General features: G+C 44.5%; 1 long non-coding RNA gene across 1 annotated transcript; it reads left to right on the top strand.

Moving 5' to 3' along the window:
- Window positions 1–1,413: 1,413 nt before the first annotated feature.
- Window positions 1,414–4,710, top strand: LOC309836014. Its single transcript, XR_014298081.1, has 4 exons — window positions 1,414–1,488; window positions 2,265–2,440; window positions 3,377–3,519; window positions 3,935–4,710. It is a non-coding gene; the product is annotated as an uncharacterized lncRNA (long non-coding RNA).
- Window positions 4,711–11,529: the final 6,819 nt, after the last annotated feature.

The following is an 11,529-nucleotide window of genomic DNA, read 5'->3' as shown; positions in this document are numbered from 1 at the left end:
TTCAGAAGTCTCTTTATTTAGGTAGGAAATAAAAAGACGTACGGGAAAGGTGGGGAGATTTCTGACACTTCGCCTTCCACTGAAAGTCTCGTCTTTCGTTGGCTAAGAGGTTGCTTCGGTTGGTCCGTGGTTAAGTGGTGACCCATTCATCACCCCCCTCAGATTTCGGGGGGTGGATTCTGGTGGGCATCAGTCACGCCCAGCGAAAGAGGACGGGACCAGACACAGCATCACCTGGCCAGTCTCTGCCTGTCAGAGCACCCCCGATCTAGACTCGGGGTGGAAGCATCTCAGTACCTTGTCTATTCAGCCACCGCTACAGGCAACCGTGGCACAGTCACGGGCACGTGCCCAAGTCTCCAAACCGCCCTGTCGTGTTTGATGCACAGTTGGGGGGGGGTCTCTCCATTGACCGTCACAGGAATCCTGAGAGGCAAGGCATTGTCGCCTGAAGGACATGGGGTTTTGGGGAGTTGAGTGAAGTATTTGTACCCGCCTGCTTGTGAGCTACGGGAGCCCCTCCACCCAGGGCTTGCCGTGGGCTCCCAGGACAGCTTATGGGGCGTGGGGAAGCGAGGACATGCAGTCAATTCCGAAATGTAGTCCTTGCACTCTGGCCTGTAACATTCGTTCAGTGTTTGGAGTGCTAAGTACCTCTTTGCAGCGATGCCAGTGAGATGAAGGACCCTGCCAGGAGCCCACGTGCCCGACCTTCCAGTCCCTTCCCCCTGCTGAGCCACACTCCCTGCTGAAGCTTAGCTCCACCTATAGCAGCCCCTCTGCCCCCGAGTCCACTGCCCCCATCAGGGTCTGCCTCCCCCAGCTGAGGAGAACAGGAGGTAGCCCCATCCCAGCAAATCAGACTCCCTCCCACCATCTGGTGTCAACGTACAGAGCCTGAGTCCTCAGGAGCTGCAAAGTCATAGACAGTAGACCCCCATTATTCACGGATCCTGTACTTGCAGATCTGCCTACTCGCTAAAACTCACTTGTAAACCCAAGGTCAGCACTATAGCAGTGCTCTCCTGGTAGTTCATGGACACAGGCGGAGCAGCACAGTCTCCGGTCACCTGAGCTTCACGTGCCCACCTGAGCTCAAAGGCCACGCTCTGGTTAGATTTGTCCCCAGGCATCACGCTGGCGTTTCAGGAAGGCTGGGACGTGCCTCTCAGAGACAACAGCGTGTTACACGAGCTTTGCCGCAGGCCTGGGTTCCGGCACTGACGGTCCTGAGGTCAGTGTTAGTTAATCAACAATGCAGACAGAAAAAGGTGTCTTTAAACAGAAACACACACAAAATGACGCTCTCCATCGATCAGGTGACGAAAATGTGCCGACACAAGGCTCGCGGGACCTACCTAGTCCTGTATTTCCCTGGGAGCGAAGGTTCAGGATTCCCTAGTTCAGTGTTTGCGGCACCTTTATAGAAAGAACGTCAGCACTTAGCGTGTTCACCGGGCACCAGGGTCCTGTTTCCGGTCAGGCCAGGTAGGAGCGAGGGTGTGGCCGGCAGGGAGTGCTGATAGACGGGGTAGAGGAGAGACCCTGAGAGCCTGGGGAGGGGCAGGAGTGGAGAGAGAAACTTCTTGCTTCTCCCTTTCTGGTTCCCTGGACGCTAGCTGTTCTGGTGTCCGTGAGATCCGCCTCCATCTGGCTGTAAACCCACAAGGACTCGAGCAAGCCTAGCAGGGATGCTCTTCTGTTCCTAGTATACACATTTCTATAGATTAAAACTACCCCAATGTCACCAGCGAACACCTCATAATAAGATCTACAAACTGAGTCCTAGATGCAAAGTAAACATCCATCAGCTAATAACACTCATTCTCATCCTGAACAGTAATGAAATGGAAGAAAACTTCAGCGGAGAAGGTTTTAGACCCTGATCCATGACCTAATAACGCAGATGTACTTACTTAAATTTCCCCCCTTTTCCTTCCACTAAAGAAATATCTTCTGCCTTTCCCACTTGACCTTGGCCAAAGAACTGAAATCTTGAGAAAAATATGCCGCAGATCCTGTTCATTTAGGAGTCAGGGGTCACGTGTCATCAGAGCTGATCGATAGCCTCTTGATTCGATGGTTTTACAGGAAAGGCAAACTTACTCAGCTCTGCAAAGCTATTTTCATTTCTTCGCTGTTTAGTATAGTTTGCACTTAGTGCTACAGATCAAAGGCAAAGCAGAAGAGACCCAGCAAATCTAACGCTTCTTTGTTTAGTTACCGGCTGTGATAAAGGAAGTAACCATTCCTACTGTCCCTAGAGTGGCCTCTCTGCCAGTTGCGCCATATCCACGGTGGATACACTTGGTGATCTTGCAAGGTGACCAGGACCGCTCTGCTCCACAGAAGGAAACCCAGGATCCCCACAGGTTAACAAAGCCCTCAAGCAACATAGAGGCAGAGCTGGGATTACAATTCACATCTGTTTAACTTCAAGGTAAGTCGCACCGTTTTCACCTTGCTGTGCTAATTCGTGGAGGTGGATGGGAGACAACCCCACCTTCCCATCCTCCACATGGATGTCACATCTGGTCCAGTATGTGACACCCGAAGACGGACATAGAAGAAACTAACCACTGCCCAACCCCAATGACACTAGTCCTTCCATTCCCAGTGACAACCATTATTTCACCCTAAGAGCAGGACACCCCATTTCCAAGCCCTGGAAGGCCCCCTTTGCCCACCTTCCCTCTGGACGGTCACAGAGGTCTGTACTCAGCCCTTCTCCCGGAAGACGGCTTCTAACTTCTTAAGGTTGTTGCTTTCATGGATGGGAAAGTATCAATCAGGAACATTCCATGTCACAATCTTTAACTTGTAGCAGCTGAATTGGAGTAAACTGGGGCAAGTCTTACTCGTTTTTTAGAATAAATATGTTACACTTTATCCACGCTAAGAAGCACATGGCTTAAGTTATGGGCAGAGTATAGGCAGTGGAGCGCGTACAGCTGGAAAGGTTTCACCCCACAGTTAACGTAGCATGTTTGGTGCAGAGCATTGTACTATAAATACATGAAGTGTTTATGTAACCCATCAGTTGCCGTTAGGGCGCCAATAAAACCCCACAAATGGCAGAGTTTGGGATACAACCATACTGGTATCCATGTACGAGGTATTTATTCATGGTATCTCTCCAATCCAGTGTTTTGGGGACCTCTCTTCTCCGTCTTCCATACATGAAGTGCATGTGTGTTTGGTGGCTAGCGTGTAGAGGAGATCGATTGAATGACATCATTCTATAAGAAAAAAGCAAATGAGATCAAATACATACCTGTAAATTCTAGTTATAAAACTACTCTGTGATTTCTGCAATTGTTTGTCATCAAATGTACAAACACTGTGATTAAACATCCTTTTAACTTCTGTTTGCCAGGGAGCACCGGGTCCTGAGCATATGCTCCACCCACTCCGCAGACACAGACAAGACCCGGTCTCTTTGCAAGACCTGAGCCCGGCAGGCAAGCTGCTCGTGCTTCCTTTTCTCTGATCCCATTGCCTGAGGAGCTGCCTTTGCCAGTAGGTCTGGGTAACATCCCCCAGCCCCCCAGCATCTTAAGAATCTCTGCAGAGTCTCAAAATAGCCAGCCCACTCTCTCCTTCATTTTTCAACAAAATACAATGTCATAAAGCAATTGTGCCCTTAGTTTTCTAAAATTGCTCTGACTGCAATTTGATCTTTCACCTCTAAACCTGACATTTCAAAACCTCATTTACTCTACAGCTCAACCCTCTGTTCCTAACCGTTCATACCAATTTCTACTGCCCTCAGCAGGAAAGAGCTCGTTTACATGAAAGGCACTCTGAGATCATAGCACGAAGACGGCAACTTCCATGTACACACCCTGCTTACCACTTCCCACTCAAGCCAGAAAAGATTTCGGGCGCTTCTCTCCCCCATTTCCCTCGTCTTTTTTTCTTTTCTTATCCCCAGGGTACAACTGCCTACTCATCTGTCAGGGAGAGAGTGGATACACATGCTTGGAGCACCCTCGCCCCAGGGCAGAGCTGGCCTCCTGGAACCATCCTCTTTGTAACGCGGCTCCATCTTCTTTAGTTTGAACTGAGGGCTACATGTCTTCCATGCACAATGATACATTCTGATTCAGTGATCATGTAAATTACAATATTCGGATGTGTTGCCAAATTCTACAAAATGGAGAAAGTGTGAAAAATTGGGGCTGCAAGCTTAGTGGGTATATTGAGAAGAGCTATACTGACAAAGCTGTGGTTTTCTGTAGGCAGATCAAGTGTGGGGGTCGTTTGCATCCGCGCTAAATCAGAAGGGCTTGGGGGACCTCCAAGAAAATGATAGGCAAGGTGGACTCTATCAGACCGAGTTTTCAGTTCCAGGGAATATGAGGACTTTTAAGATAAAAATTACACTTGGGGCTTCCCTGGTGGCGCAGTGGTTGAGAGTCCGCCTGCCGATGCAGGGGACGTGGGTTCGTGCCCCGGTCCGGGAGGATCCCACGTGCCACGGAGCGGCTGGGCCCGTGAGCCATGGCTGCTGAGCCTGCGCGTCTGGAGCCTGTGCTCCGCAACGGGAGAGGCCACAACAGTGAGAGGTCCGCGTACCGCAAAAACAAACAAACAAACAAAAAAATTACGCTTGGAAAATTGTACTTCAATCCACACATTTCTTTGTTTTACCTTCTTCATCTATGAAATACTGTACCATCTTCCTACCCAGTGGCGTTATAAAATAATCAGTGAGACATAATACATTTGAATTATTTGTGCACATCCTGAATCTCCAGTAAATAATGGAGGAGGGCGAGGGGGAATCGGAAAGCATCCATGGGTAATAGAACCAGGAGCCATGATCACCAGTGTTTGTAGGGCACTAATCATTCCATAGACAATTTGATTGCTCACGTGATAGAATTACAAGCTTTACAGATGAAAGCAACGTAGTTGATGCATGTCTAGAATGATGACTATAATACATTTGATACAGTGTTGCACAAAATCCCACTTGCAAAATCCATCCGTGCAGGTTGGGACTGTCACTGGAACAGAAAGCCAAGGAGAGATGGCCAGCGATCGAGTAGGAATGTATAGAACTGTCTCTTGGGTCCCTACCTTGAACCCTGACTTTGTGAGAACAAAAGTGACCTTGGATTTGGAGTTGAAAACTCTTTAAAAACCAACAGTCAAAAGATGGTCATACAGGTTGTCCTTGTTGAATGTTTGGAATTTCAGAAATGGTACCAAAAAATGGTAGGACCACAATCCCCAACCACAGATTCTTGAGCAAAAACTACAAGTTATGTACACTCTGGCAAAATATAGAAGCCTAGTGCGTGAGCTCTGAATGAGGACAGCCTAACTAACGAGCTGGAGGCGTTCACTAAAAAGTGACTCCCGGTGAAATGCAATGCATGCTAAGGAGGACACAGGAAAAACAAGGGAGAGCTTCAGAGTAGAGAAGGATGTAGAGGGACACCTTAACGTGAGTCTGTTGTCAACAGGTTCACATTGCTGTGAGTGTGTGCAAGGAGGGCGCAAGGTATCTTCCGTGATCACTCAGCCCCTGCAACACTTTATAACACGCTTGTGCAGGTGAAGTCTACGCACAGAACTCAACAGAAACAGACACATGCTCAGACATAGAAGTCGGAAGGCATGGGGCTTCCCAACGGCAATGTTGGATACTAAGGAAAGTGGAGTGACGGATGCGTTTAAAATTCTGAGAGAAAATAATCTCCAATTTAGGGTTCTAAAGTCAGTCAAAATAGCAAAGTGCAAGGAAAGAATGGTGACATTTTAAGACATTCGGGGGCCTGGGGATAGAATTCAAGACAGATGAGGTTAAAAATAAAGCATGCCTCTCTACTTTAAAGGGTAATACAAGAAAGGAAATGCAATCATAGTACACTACCTGGCTCTGCAAAGAACAGTGCACACGTGCCCATGTAAACAGGGCTTCCTGACCTCTGCAGACGTCGTGATACGATGTCAGTGTGAGAATGTGAGAGCTGAAGGAGCTCAGGGGAGCTCATTCATCATAACAGAAGGAAAACGGGTCATGCCTTAAATTAATGAAGGAAGAATCAAGGTTACAAACACATGGAGAAGGTACATAGGGAAGACGGCTATAAGGACCGGAGTGGATGGAGGGATGCAGGAAGTGATGGGGCAGGGGGTTGCTGGAGTTTGTTATACATCTGGAGCTTGTTATACTGCTATTCGACTTTATTTAAACATGCAGTTCTTATTTGGGTAAAAATAAATGTTTAAAACATATATCAAGTCCTACCTAGGAAAGAAAAAAACAGAGAGAAAGAGAGAGGGGGAAGGGAAACATCACACGGCTGAGGATGTGTGTACGAAGGGACATTGTTGAGAGCAAATCTGTCGGTGGATGTTTTCAGCGGTATGGGCCTGGACACACCACAGGGGGGCCCAGATCCACAAGTCCAGATCCAGCCTTAGGACTGGTTGATAGACAGAGAAGGTGGAACCAATGATTGTCTTCAAGCTTTGGCTCCTGGACCCCTAGGAAAAGGTTGATATCTGTATTTTTTTTCTTTCTTTCTTTCTTTTTTGATGTTTTTACAAAAAACATGGTTATAGTATTATAAATATCATACTTTCACGTTTCTGCACTTACAACGTCTTTTTTAATTTAATTTTTATTTTATATTGGAGTATAGTTGATTTACAACATTGTGTTAGTTTCAGGTGTACAGCAAAGTGATTCAGTTATATATACACATAGATCCATTCCTTTTCAGATTCTTTTCCCGTATAGGTTATTAAAGAATATTGAGTAGAGTTCCCTGTGCTATCGGTATAGGTCCTTGTTGACTACCTATTTCTATGTCTGTGAGTCTATTTCTGTTTTATAAGTAAGTTCATTTGTATTATTTTTTAGATTCCACATATAAGTGATATCATATGATATTTGTCTTTCTCTGTCTGACTTACTTCACTCAGTATAATAATCTCTAGGTCCGTCCACGTTGCTGCAATTGGCATTATTTCATTCTTTTTCATGGCTGAGTCATATCCCATTGTATATATGTGCCACATCTTCTTTATCCATTCCTCTGTTGATGGACATTTAGGTTGTTTCCATGTCTTGGCTATTGTAAATAGTGCTGCAGTGAACATCGGGGTGCATGTGTCTTTTCTAAGTATGATTTTCTCTGGATATATGCCCAGAATTGGGATTGCCAGATCATATGTATTTTTTTTTCTATTTTTTTTCCAGAAATAATCTCTCTCATGAGATACTAGTAAAAATAAAAAATAGTTCCAATCTTAATGTAACATGCACGGAGTTCTTATTGTAGGCCAGACAACGACCTAAGCACATCTCCTGTATCCATTCCTTCACTCCTGACTGCAGACCCGTGAGCCATGTCCTACTCTCATCCGTAGCGTGGGAAGCTCTCAGCGTCCTTCCCTGGCCCCTCACCACTACATGTCAGGGATGCACCCTCCCCCTCCAGTGGCCTTGACCCCTTGGGAGCCACTGTTGCCAGAAGGTTATTCCTACCCACCTCCACCTCCCAAAGAGGCGGCCTGCAGCCAACTACCACAGGCTAGTTCCTTGCCTCGAACTGAGACAACTCTGTACTGCAGCTCCTTCTGCAGAGCTCCCCGTGGAATCAGAGGGAACACAGACTCTAGCTGAGACCACACACTTCCTTGCCCAAGGCTGGTTTCCTTCCCTGCCTCCTTTTCTCCCGAGAATATCCCCTCAGTCAACAAAACGTATCCTAACCCCTACCCCAGGCTCTGCTTCTAGAGAACCGGACTTAGGATGGGGGTTATAGATGAGGAAATGGAAGCCCAGAAAGGCTCAGTAACTTGTGCAAGGGCCATGCTGTGAAATAGCAGAGCCACAGTCAAACCCAGGCTGCCCGTGTGGGAGCCCTGCAAGCCCAGTAAGAATGAGGCTGTCCTACGGGGCCGGCAGGGACGAGAAGCGGTGCTGATGCAGGGATGAGAAGAGATACTGATGCAGCTCAAGCCCCGGCTCCATCGTCCCTGGGTCCCTATTGCCTTTGCCCTTCAGGCGGGTCCATCACGTGAGGCCATAAACTGTCACTTGACTACATCTGGTCCAACTGAGTTTCTGTCGCTTGCAACAGGGAAACCTAAGGGGGCACCCTTGACATAAATAAGGAAGTTCGGGGGCAAAGCATTGTCTTGTTTTAGAGACAAGATAATGAGCTTGTTCTTGGACACATTTAGGTGGGGATGCCCAAGGAAAGAAGAAACGTGTACAACAGCCCTTTGCTAAGAGAGAGAAGAATCGATGATGTGAAAAAGGGAAATAAATCTTAGGCTGGGTACTGATGCTTTGCGCTGAAATAAAGATATGGAAGGGGATATTCCCAGGCAGTTGTTCAGACACGGATATTAAGTAGGGTTGTCAGAGTCTCTAAGTAAAAATATCGTGGACACCTAGCTTGGTATGAATTTCTCTATGAACAGTGAACAATTGTTTAGTGTGAGTAGACCTCAGGCAATGTTTAGCACAAACAACACAATTTTTTTCTTTGTTTCATCGTTTATCTGAATTCCAAATTTAACTGGGTATCCTGTATTTTTTCTAGCAATCCTGTCACTTAGGCTCCTCGGTAATTGAAATACTAGTTGAATATCTGAGACGGCTGGATATCACTATTCTTTTTACCTTTTAAAAAAACAATTGCTTTGCTAAACTATTGAGTAGGTACTGAATAAACTGTATGGATATCATAAATAGCGGGGATGGGATGCACGTCCTTGTGCCTACTACCCACGAGGTTGAAATAAGGAGCAGCCCCTCTAGCATCTGCAGTCCTGTCTGTCTTCACAGTCTGATTCTTGGCTCGTTACACAGAATAAACAGCACCTTAAATTATCTACCTACCAGTCCCTTGCATTTTTCTTTTAATTGTGCAATTGATCACTTATATGGAATACTACGTAAAACACATGTACGGTGTAAGGAATCACACAGAGAAACACGTATAACCGCCATCCGGGTCCAGAACGGGCTCACTCACTGTCAGCCCCCAAACATCCTCTCTGGACTCTTCCCACGTCGTATTCGGCTCCCTCCGTTATCTAGACTTTTCAGGGAAATCATCTCCTTGCTTTCCTTTATATCTTCCTGTATATTCTTAAGCAACATAATTTAATTTTGCCTGCTCTTGAAACTTACATAAATGGAATCGTTTATTTAAAGTATGTATTCTGTATGAGTCGGTAAGGTTGCCATAAGAAATAGCGCAGACTCAAAAGACAGAACTTTGTTTTCTCAGAGTTCTGGAGATTGCAAGTCCAGGATCAAGGTGTTGGCAGGTCTGGTTCCTCCTGCGGTTAGAGATGGCTGCCTTCTGCCCGTGTCCTCACGTGGACTTTTCCTCTGTGCCGAGGTTCCCTGGTGTCCCTTCCTCTTCCTATAAAGACACCAATCCTACTGGCTCAGGACCCACTCCTCTGCCCTCACTCAACCTCAATTATCTCTTTAAAGGCCTTATCTCCAAACAGGTACATTGGGGGTTGCGGCGTTCACACATGAACTTGGGGGACACAGTTCAGTCCATAACATATTCTTTTGTGAATTCCCACGCCCCAAACTTGCATTTGTGGAGTTCATCCATCTTGTTGGAAACAGGTGTAGTTTGTTCATTTTCATTGCCTTATAGAATTCCATGGTACATAAAACAAATTTTACTATATCCACTTATAGTTGGTGAACATGAAAGTTATTTCCAAGTTTTGCTTTTATAAAAAATACTACTTTGTATGTTTTTTCCGATGTGTATCTGCATGCACAAATGCAATCCTTCTTCTAGATATGTATTTAGGAGTAGAACTTTCGGGTCAAAAGGTAGGAACATCTTTAAATGTGTTAGAGAATGCCAACCTGCTTTCCAAAAACGTTGCGTTTGAGATCTCTTCCCCACCCACCCCCTCAATAACAGTATCTTCTCTGACTTTTTTTTTTGCCAATGTGCTTGGTGAGTAATGGCATCTCATTTTGGTTTTAATTTTCATTTCTCTGATTAATTTTAATATCAATCCTACTTTAATACGTTTGTTGGCCATTTGGAGGTGTGTGTGTGTGTGTGTGTGTGTGTGTGTGTGTGAAGTTCCTATTCAGGTTTTTGTCCATTTGTCTACTAGGTCGTCTGTTGTTTGTTTTCTTTATTATTATTATTATTATTTTTCGACGTACCATGCAGCTTGTGGGATCTTAGTTCCCCAACCAGGGATCTAACCTGTGCCCCCTGCAGAGTCTTAGCCACTAGACGGCCAGGGAAGTCCCTGTTTGTTTGTTTTCTTACTGATTTATGTGTTCTGGGTACTAGTTTTTTGTTGTTTAGCTATATTGTAAATATCTTCTATTAGAGTATGACTCATCTGTCACTTTCTTAATAGTGTCTTTTGATGAACAGGTGCTGATAACTTTAATATTGTCAAATCTATTTATACTTTCTTTGACAATTAGTGCTTTTCATGCTTAAGAGATCCCCTCTCATTACGAGGTCATAAAGACTTCTCCTATATTACCTTCAAACGATTTTATAATTTTCCCCTTTAGGTACTCAGTGACTTGCACCTGAGGTTTATGCTTGATGAGGTAGGGTAGGGTACATGTTTCTTTTTATTCCTTTCCTTCTTTTTCCAAATGGGTACTCAATTGTACCATTAGTTGAAAAGTCAAAACTTTCCTGCACATATTTGCAATACCATTTGTGTCATGTATCAAAAGACCACAGTCTGTTTGTTAACTTGCTGTGCTCTTTTATTGGTTTCTATTCCTATCTCAAAACTCACAGTACACTCTCCTAATCACTGTAGCTTTTGAATAGGTCATCTTGTTTTCTTCAAGTGTGTTTTTTCTTATTCAAAGTCTTTGTGCTTCAAAACACATTGTGTATGGAAGCTGTGAAGCTCCTAAAAAAAAAAAAAACAACGAAAGAAAGAGAAAGAGTAATGGGATTTTGATTGTGACTATACTAAATATGTCAATCAATTATGAGAGAATTAAAATATTTTAATGAGTCCTCTAACAAGATAAATGTTTAGATCCTTCTTTGTATATAGGTTTTCTTTGATATTTCTTGGTAAAATTTTATTATTTTCTACATAGTTTATACTTGCACAAATTGTGTATGAAAATACTTTATTTTTTATTTATTTATTTATTTTTTGCCTGTGCCGTGTGGCATGTGGGATGTGGGATCTTAGTTCCCTGACCAGGGATCAAACCCGTGCCCCCTGCATTGGGAGCGCGGAGTCTTATCCACTGGACCACCAGGGAAGTCCCGAAAATACTTTATATTTTATGCTCTTTTTTATTTAACTTAATTTTATATTGGAGTATAGTTAATGAAAAATGTTGTGATAGTTTCAGGTGTACGGCACAGTGATTCAGTTACACATATACATGTATCTATTCTTTTTCAAGTTCTTTTCCCATTTAGATTGTTACATAATATTGAGCGGAGTTCCCTGTGCTATACAGTAGGTCCTTGTTGGTGATCCATTTTAAATATAGCAGTGAGTACATGTCAA

This window comes from Grampus griseus (genome assembly GCF_964374135.1).
Source record: "Grampus griseus genome assembly, chromosome: 18".
NCBI classification, from domain to species: Eukaryota; Metazoa; Chordata; class Mammalia; order Artiodactyla; family Delphinidae; genus Grampus; species Grampus griseus.
This window is presented reverse-complemented; position numbering and strand designations above follow the sequence as displayed.